The 9,633-nt window shown below is 48.9% G+C and overlaps 1 protein-coding gene across 3 annotated transcripts in view; it reads right to left on the minus strand.

The window, feature by feature from the left end:
• PRR7 (proline rich 7, synaptic) overlaps positions 1-4,477 on the minus strand; it is a 353,185-nt gene extending 348,708 nt beyond the window's left edge. The window contains exon 1 of one of the 3 annotated variants that reach the window (XM_069651523.1): positions 4,405-4,477. The gene's annotated coding sequence lies outside the window, so the exon portion shown is untranslated. Of the gene's footprint in view, positions 1-3,931; positions 4,172-4,404 lie in introns of those variants that run through there. The other 2 variants (XM_069651521.1, XM_069651522.1) reach the window with 2 other exon arrangements.
• Positions 4,478-9,633: the final 5,156 nt, after the last annotated feature.

The following is a 9,633-nucleotide window of genomic DNA, read 5'->3' on the forward strand; positions in this document are numbered from 1 at the left end:
AAGATTGCTACCGTTCCTCTTACAAGCACATCGATGAGATAGCTCCTAAGCACTTGGTGAAAAGGCTAAAACCCAAACCCAAACCTAGCCGACCCCTTCACTCATCCAAGGTGACCACCAAACGTCCTCCTGGGTTTCAGGATTAGCATCTCTGTCCTGGCTTCTCTTATCTGGAAAGAACTTCCGGAAAGCCTTAGAGCTGAACCAGAGAGTTTTCGGTTCAAAAAGCAATTAACGAACATTTTGTTTTGCCAATATCTTGACCCTTAAGTCACAGCAGTTTCTTGATTGCCCATGAACCCGGCTTCTTTTCTCTTTCCCTTCATTTCCCTTTGGTGCTCTAATGGCCGCAGGTCATTAGCACTACACAAAAAGCATAACATAACATAAACAAGCAGCAGAGTTTTCGGTGGGGAGGTCCTCACTGGTAGATCCACCATGGGAAGTGTGAACCTCTTCCTGCCGGAATTAGACTCAAGGGCTTCATCTCCGGGTGTCCGTCAAGAGTGCTATCCAAAGGGTCCACCTGCAAATAGCAATCTTGGTCAAGGTGGAAGAGTAGTGCTGGCCCATTACCAGGAACTAGCATCGGATACTGCAGGGCTAAGAGCCGCTTCTGAGAAGGGGACCTAATACGTGCAAGATGGACAATGGTAAAAGCTTGGTATAGACAGAATAGAGGTAGACTCTGACCTTGATATCTTATCCTCAGAGACGGGGCACTTGGGACCAACTATACGAACGCTGATGAGGAGATTTCAACACAGGAATTCTTGGCAACTTTCCGATTTGTGTCTAGCATCCTGTGCGTCTTCCTGGAAAGGAGAGTCAGGTCTTTGCTCTGAATTAGAGATACTCTGGGAGTGAAGTCCAATAACAGACAAAGTGCGGCCGGTGGGTAAGTTCTCTGGGGATACGGAAATGTTCCCACGGAGCAGTGCCACATTCCCCTCACATGGGTATGGACCTCAGGAGCAGGCCTGGTCCAAATAAGTCATCCAGGCCAAGTGGGAGAATGTGGTGCCTGAGTCAAGAGGAGGAGCTCTCGATCTTCATGATCTACTCCCTGGGTGGATTCTCGGTCTCCGATATCAGAGTGCATGCTGCTCCAACCGCTCCAGGAGACAGACTAAGGAAGAAGCGGCATCACACCCAGGATGCAGAAGGGTCCCTCAAGGCATCGCTTGAAGGCCTACACGAGGGGGCCGGATATATACCAAGAGTAGGACCCTTGCTCCTTGAATCCGGGACACTTCAGCATTAACGAAAGCACCAAGAGCTGGACCAGCATATGATACTCAAAGGGAAACATCGCAACCAGGCCCTAAACTCCCTCACAAAAGTGACATGGAGTATGTAGTCATGATAGCAAAAAGAGGGCTCAGCTCTATTTTGTCTTGGCAAGAGGAACTCTGGAACTAAGGAGTGAGGGAGGCTAAAGTGGTGTGGGGGGCGGAGCTGAGTGTGAAGAAGAGGCTGTCAGCAGCAGAAACTGGACTAGTGTTCAGTGAGGCCTAGCGGTTGGCTGGATGTGGGTGAAACTGGCATTTTCATCAGCACGCTGCTGGATTGGGGGCTGCCTTGGGGTTTTCTCAGTGTCATGGAGCTGGAGGAAAACTACAAGTCCCAGAGTTCTAAGAAAAACACCGCACTGGGTGACTTTCTCTGGCATGGGATTGGGAAATGAGAGAGCTGTGCGCAGACTAGAAGAAGAGGAGTTTTTTTGACAATCTCTTTCCAGGGCTTCTTATATTGCCACTTCTGTGTCATTGCAGCGTGGCGCCAGGCACGTGCGTAACAGACGTGGGCCTGCTGCCGTTGGGAGTAGTCCAGCCTGTAATGCTAGGCCGCGTCCAGCCAGCACTGGAACACAAGCAGCCCCGGACACCTTCAGCTTGGCCGGGCCTCACCCGTGAGAACCAGCGCTTGCTGCTGCTGCCTGCGAGGGACTCACCCACACCCAGGTAGACAAACAAAAAGCAAAGAAGTGCTTGCTGGGAGGCTTGGAGTTATTCAGAACCACTGGCATTCCTGCAGAAGGGACGCGACATAGTACTCCGGGATGTACGGCCACTCCTGTGGTAGGACCATGTCTGGCTGCCACGTGGGGTTTTCCGAGCTGCAATGGCACAGAAGGCTGGAAAGCAATGGAAAGACAAGCTGCCCGCGGCTAGGGGCGGATGGGGGCACAACATTGCCTCGGTCACCGACGTAAAAGTGGCCCACAGTTGCAAATGGGAATGCGTTCCTTTTGTGATGCTGTTTGAATAGTACCCAAGGGGGAGGTTTTTGATAAAATGTGATTCAAATGTACATTTTAGAGAATATTTACTCAGCAACACTGGTCAAAACTATTAGCCGCATAGTGAAGTAACTCGTCAAACTGGCCCACTTTGACACAAAAAACGGACCCACACAATCATTTTCCGTTTTTGGTTCGGGGCTGGGGCTATTGCCCTATAAGGCAGTCCGAGCCTGCCCAGGGCAATTGCCTGTGGTTATGATGAATTCAAACCCTTCCAGTCCATCGCCCGTTAGTTTGAGAGCCAGAGAACACTCAGTTGGTCTCACCCGCCTTTCCGAAAGCTCCCAGGGACTACCACTAGGTGGCAGAATCCTTATAGAGCTGGCTGGATAGACGAATGTGAGACCTCCCACCGCCCTTCGCGCACCCCATGTGCACAGCCCCCCAAGTTTCACACGTGTCAGCCTCCACGCAAGTTTCACCTTGCGGAGGCGGGGGTGGGAGGAAGGTGGGGCGGGGAGGGTGGCTTCAACAAGTTACGTCTGATGTCTAGTCTTACTGACCCAGGTGATGCAGCAATACACTACACCCACACATGTGTTCAATCTAGTCACTGGAGACTTACCACACACACACGTGTTGTGCATTGTATTCCATTGCTTGGTCCATGTTCTCACGAGCACAGACTAGAGCCCGCGCACTGCCACTCGCGCACCCAGCCTTGCATCCACTCCAACCCGCGTGCGCAAGCACACCTGTAAATTCACACATACCATGACACATCCCCGCTCCGGCACAACCTCGTCTGTGCACCCCAGTCCCTATGCAAGCTCCCCCACACACCCCTCGACTTGCACATTCCTGTGCACACCTCGGTCCCCGCACACATACGTCTGCACACACCTGTATGTCCAATCCCAGCACGAAACCACTCCTCCGCCCCCACTCTGTGAACATACCCATCTGTACACTCCACACCCTGCACACAGATCTGTACGCTCACTTCCACACCGTTCATTCTTTGCAGATACGGATCCATACACCCTAACCCTGCATATACAGCCCCCCCCACACACTAATTCCGGCATATGTTAATTCAGACGCCTCAAATCCTGCGAATACATCTATGCACACGAATCCCTGTACACTCACATTCGTATACCTCGTTCCAAGCACATGTGTTTTGCAATGCTTCTGTATAACCCGCCATGCCCATTACTCCTCCCACACTGTACCTGGCATAAACAGTATGGCCCTTTCTGTCCCCAAAAGACCCACGCGCCTATACACGGCAGTGCTGCCCCCATGCCCTGCACTAAACACACACCTATACACATCGATGCATAACGCTCCAGCTCTACACACACACACACACACAGACACACACAGTCTATGCACAGGAGTAGCTGCACACACGCATATTCGCGGCAGATCCTGCACACGCAAACACGGGCCTATTCACCGCAGCCCCCGCACACAGCTGTATATCTCCTTCCCGCATGCACGCACACAAGCTCCGTGCACGAAGGCGCCTGCCACACCACACGCACAGACAGTCCGACACAAGCACGCACACTGATCTCTCTACAGGGTGGTCCCACAGTAAACACACACACGCACAGATACACGGCAGGTCCGGCTCAGACACGCGGCATACGCAGCAGGGGGTCCCGCATAGACACATACAGGTGCAGGGGTACTCACGGTGGCCGCAGACCCGCCCCCCCCTGCGGCGGCCGCTCTTGGCTCCGCAATCACCGGCTCTCCCCCTCTGCAGGTTCCCGTCCCCTGCTTGTGCATTCAGCGCTGACAGCCTTTGGCAGGAGGGAGGGACTAGTGATCAGACAGCGAGGGAACCTCTGCCCCCCCTCCCTCCTCGCCGTCTCTCCTCCTTCCACGCTCCCCACATCTCCCCGTCTCAGCCTCTCCTCTTCCTCCCCGCCTTCTGTCTCTCACCCTTCCTCCCCTGCTTCGCCTCCCTGTCCCTGGCCACGTTCCACCCCCCCCCCCGTCTCTTTCTGCCCCGTAGCTCTCCACCCACCTGCCTCCCCGTTCTCCCGCTCACTACCCCGGTTTCCCTTTCACCCTAGCAACGTCTCCTTTCTCTAGCTACCCCTAGTCCCCTACCCGCCCGAGTTTCCCTCCCTGCCTTTACCTACCTCCCACTTTTCACGTCTACCTGGGTCCTCCGCCCCCCGGCCGCCCTCAATTCACTCTTCCTTTTTCCTTCCTGTTCGCTCTGGCCTCGCTCTCTGGTTGCTCCTACCCTCTTTTCCCATTTATTCCAGACTCTCCCTCCGCCCTTCTCTTGCCTTTTGCTATGTCTACCCACCAACACACCTTCTCCCACAACAGCCCCGTCCACACACCTCTCCCGGTCTCTCTTAACGATGCTCGCCAGTCGCCACCACCCCTCCCTCTTCTGCGATCGAGGGTGAGTGGCTGGCCCGGTGTATAGCGGGGTTGGTTCCTAGCTCATTTTTCCCCCACCTTCGCCAGCCAACTCTGCGCCCCCAACAAAAATCACTAATGCGCCACAGTTCATGACGCTGTGAAAGCAAACGCACCCCACGAGGTTCAGGACGTCCCGCTTAGATGGCTACTCAGGGACCGACGCATCCCCATTGCCCAGTGGGAAACCCCCACATGCAGGGGGTCAGAGTAGCTCCTTCTCGCCGAGTGATACTCCAAACGCAGAGAGGGACCGGTGGCAAGGTGTGAAACCCCACAATTAGGCAGCGAAATGTGCTCCAGCGTGGTGCCATTAGCCCTCATATTCTAGAACGTCGGAGGTCACAGGGTACGGTGCACGCCGTCCAAAACAGGGATTCAAAGGATCTCCCTTACCCGTTTAACCGCACCCTCTCAACAACCTGCCGTCCTCACACAGCGGCGCGCGGCACCTTCACGAGGGGTGGCTGTCCATCGACAATCACTCCCTATTCAAACTCCTCAGCTCTGATTACATTCATCAATGAGCTAACTCTCCCCCCCTGGGTTGGATTAATCTCCATATACTCACCGCCTCACACTGTACACTCCTAAACAGGGAGACCTCCTCCAAGCTGTGTCATCTCCTGGTTTAGCCACTTGACTCTACTGGCTCCCAATGACAAAATGGCGACTGCCCTGCACGAGGACAAGGATGACCAGGCCTTCTAAGCTCCCATTCAGCCCACGCTACTACTAAAATAGGAGTGATCCGAGAAATGAGAATGGAGCAGGCGCAGCATGAATGGTATACCCCCATCGCCACTTTTAGGTAGCATGGGACAAAGATAAGCTATACTCTTCAAGACAGTGTAAGCCAGCATGGAAGCATCCAAGACAACAACAGTACGGTAAGTACCAAACAAAGGCCGAATCAAGGTTCTATATACAGCAGCCTTTAATGAAACGATAGTGACAGACAATCTATTGAAAACACTACAAACCCACCCCGATAGTAAGATGTACAATGTAGACTTTGGGAGAATAGGGCACAGTGTGCATTCAAGAAGAGGGGTCTGCAGGTAAACACTCTTGTCAGAAAGCCAACCAAGTTCACAAACATTTCTCTAAGTACAAAATGGGGCCTTACTTGCAATTAGGGCCCATAGAACAGGGACCAGTGGACAGAATCACCATTTTATCTTCTTTTGAGCTCTCATCCATGTGGAGCTGGGTTTCTGGGTGCTTTCCAGTGCGTCAAGTGGGGTTCATACTTGCAGGCTGGCTTGAGAGGATTCAACACAACGATGCGGTTCAAAAAGCAGCAATGGCTCATGGCTGGAAGAAGCTTGGGACAGGCTGAATCATAGATTGCACGCTTGATGAGGTGTCCATGCAAGGAAAACAGAGATCAGCTTCAACAGCGAGCTGGCTTGACTGTATCTAACAAAGCGATGCAGTTCAACAAGCTCTAACAGCTTGTGGCTCGAAGATGCTTGGAACAGGCAGCAATGTTGCGGTGGGTGTGGCTTGAAGGCGTACAAACCAGCTCAAAATTACAGAGAGAGCCAACGGCAGCTTCCTTTTGGCCCTTGGAGTGTTTTGGGGCCCTACACAAGGGCCCTGAGGAAAGGAGAGTCTGTCTTCTGCTCTTCCCAGTCAGGAAGGTTGCTAGCAGCTGTGACAGATTGCCACATGGCAAGGGTATAGAAGTCAGGTATTTTCATGTTATGAACAATTCATTAAATGATACAGGCAATTACATCTGAGAAAGGGTAATCTGCTAATCAGATCTCCCTTTTATAAACTCTATAAAAAAGCATAGTGTTCATTGTGCCCTGCTGGATCAGTATCCAGATCTGCAGCGACTGTTCTTCATTGGCATAGAGCAGGCTCAGCAGTCACATGTGCCCTTTTGACAGCTGCTGTGACAGCCAAGTCACTTCAGTGCAGAGGCTGCATTTAAAGTCTGCACCTCTGTTCCAAAACCATATAACTATGAAAGTCCCTATCATGGTGGTAGTTGGAAACTTTAAAACTAAGCCATACCTGAGTTTAAAGTATGGTGGCTAGTATCTCATAGTTATCCACGCAACATCAATTTGATATCGTACATATGTCAGCACTGTGAGCCCACCTCAGCTGTGAAAGTGTTAGGTGTATTCTGGTTAGACAGCCTGTCCCTGCCAAGTGAAATAGCAGGAGACTGAGTGGCTATGCCTCTCCTGTTAATCCTTTGTGAAGTCTGGTAGGACTTCTCTTCAGTGAGACAGCCTCCCAGAAGGAGCTGACCTGGGAAGCAGGAATCAAACGCCACATCGATCCCAAAAGGACTAGCCTCACACCAGATTGGTGCATACCAAAGGGTCCTTTGATACTATTGACAAGGGAAGGGGGCAGAGTTTGTGTAGACAGAGGGAGCTCAATTTAGCTGGAGGAAGATTACACCAGCTTGTTTCACTCTATCTCTCTCCTTTCCTGTCCCCTCCGCTTCCTTGAACACAAAGCACTTTGGGTATGATGTCAGAAGGCACAATCACTTGTCCTAAAGACATGGTTTGGACCCCTAGAGCAGGCTTGCTTTAGTCCAATCACCTGTAGCTTTTAGTCTTTAAAAGAAGGGGTCTCCCACTCCTCCCTTGATTCACTCTTGAACAAAAAGTTTAAAAATTAATTGGGCCTCCGTTGGGAGCGCTGACTTTCCAAAGCACCCCCGCCAGAAGTGAAGTCTGAGTGTCCAAGGCAGAGGCAAGCTCTGCTCCCCAACAACCCACAATGCACATTTGGGGTGACCTCTTGTTGGAGCAAGACCAGCCTCTCGGCCAGCCACTCTGGTACCCAGGCCCTCAATGTGTTAAAGGACCCCTGCAGGTGTGTGCCATCCAACCCCCTGTTGGGAGCCCACAAATAAGGATTCATTTTATCCTTTGTCCCTGGATTGGAACTCACACTAATACGAGAGTCAAGACAGACAATGTAAGCGATTTCAATCCAGCACTCCAACTAAGTCAATGCCTAGTATGGGATGCCCAATGGAAACCCTTATTTATATATTTTTATGTCAAAAGTTCTGGATGATGTACCCTTATATAACGCCCCTCTCTTTGAATTGCCCTGGTCTCACTGAAATAAGAAATAGGTTTGTTTTGCAAATTAAAAGATTTATTTGAAGAATTGAACAATATATAGATTACACTTCTATGAATAAGAATAATATCTGAATATCACACTTATGAATGTGAACAATGATCAGCAATGGGTAACAGTACAATATCAACAATCTCTTTAAGCAATTAGGAGTAGGAATAGGAAGAATAATCCAGCAGAGAATACTTTGTATGGGTTCAAGAAATAGCAATTATAGGAAGAAATGCAACACAGAAATAAAACTTGATATGACTTCAATCAAAAGACAATATGATCACTCTTTCCCCTGTCACTACTCACTCCCCCCAACATGCAATATGAAGATATGGAATGAGGGCACAAAGGTATCAGGAACAACAATCAACAATGCAGTTCAATCCCAATTCCCCCAGCAAGCTTAGAGAGAACAGGTATGATTTTAAACAGGTCAATTGCTTTTAAATGTGGTTTGAATTGAATGGGAAAAATTCTAAAACTGATTTTAATTCGCTAAAGGGATTCAGAACTAGTGAGAGTTGCTTTGAATTGGTTCAAGCCAACACTAACAATGATTTATGAATGATTAGTAGATTGAAAACGAAATTCAGAAGTTGAAAACAAGAAATAGCTGTTTTTCTATGGAGTGAAATTTAGCCAAATGCGAAATCGCGGCAACTTTTCTGCATGCAGCAAAAGTATAAGGAATTGGAAAGTCGTTCTGGGTTCGTTTGAAAGCTGAGGATGTTAACCTCAAAATAAATGACATTTAAATTTCGTTTCTAGGACGTATTGTTCAAAAAATACAGAGGTTTTTGTGAAGGTAGATTTTTCAGAAACAGAGTCAAGATTCAAAATGAAAGATGTGCTTTTAAAATTTAGAACCAAGATGGACTTATACTAAGGAGCTATGAAAGTACAATATACCCAATGGGACAACCACCGGAACAGGGTGCCTTCCACTCTGATTGTTGTGCGCCAGGACACTTGACTTTCTACAGAAAATATCAGCGCACAGATGATTATCGCTACAATTATCACGCACTATATAATGAGAAGGATTCAGGATAGACACAAGATTCTATAATGCAGTTCTGGATAGGTTGAAATGAATTGACTATGGTTACTTTAAAATAAGAGATGGCCATGGACAGGTCTATACTAAATAGTCACTCCTATGGCTTTGGAATGGAATGGGCCCATCAAAGATCTGGTCAAAGGTTTGGACTTCACTCGCCACCGGACAGGCTTCAGGGCACCTGGACTGGGTGGGGAGGCTGATTATCTATGCCCAACCCTCTAAGGATCTGATAGGTCAGAGATTTTCCCCCCTCCTGATTTGTGAAAGGAGCAGTGTGTCATATGTGTCAGAGTGACACTGTGTTTATGGTCCAAAGGAAATCCCTCCCCTTTGCTTTTACTTAGGAAATCTATTTTCCCCAAAAACATATTTCCAAGATGCACAACTTGTTAATATTACATATACACATCACAGATTAATTAAGGCACGTCTCTGTTCAAGTCCCATGTTCCTACGGGTTTCTGTTCACAAATGACAGTTTTTTCACACTTTTGGTGGGTTTCTCAATGTTAGTTCTGCACCAATTTTCATACATGCATACACAGCCCATCTGGGCATATTCCTGTAATTGTTCATGTTCCTAACATAAACACAATGGCTACAATATGAATAATTTCCAGGGTTCAGTCTCAGAACATCGCACAGATTCCAAATTAGTTTTAAACTGTGGGTGAATTTTTCATTTTAACAACCTATAAGTTTCATATTTTTGTCAATTCAGTACAATTTGTTATAAGCATTTTTCTAAAACATA

The sequence above is a fragment of the Ambystoma mexicanum genome, chromosome 3p (genome assembly GCF_040938575.1).
Source record: "Ambystoma mexicanum isolate Mex_15411 chromosome 3p, UKY_AmexF1_1, whole genome shotgun sequence".
Classification (NCBI taxonomy): Eukaryota; Metazoa; Chordata; class Amphibia; order Caudata; family Ambystomatidae; genus Ambystoma; species Ambystoma mexicanum.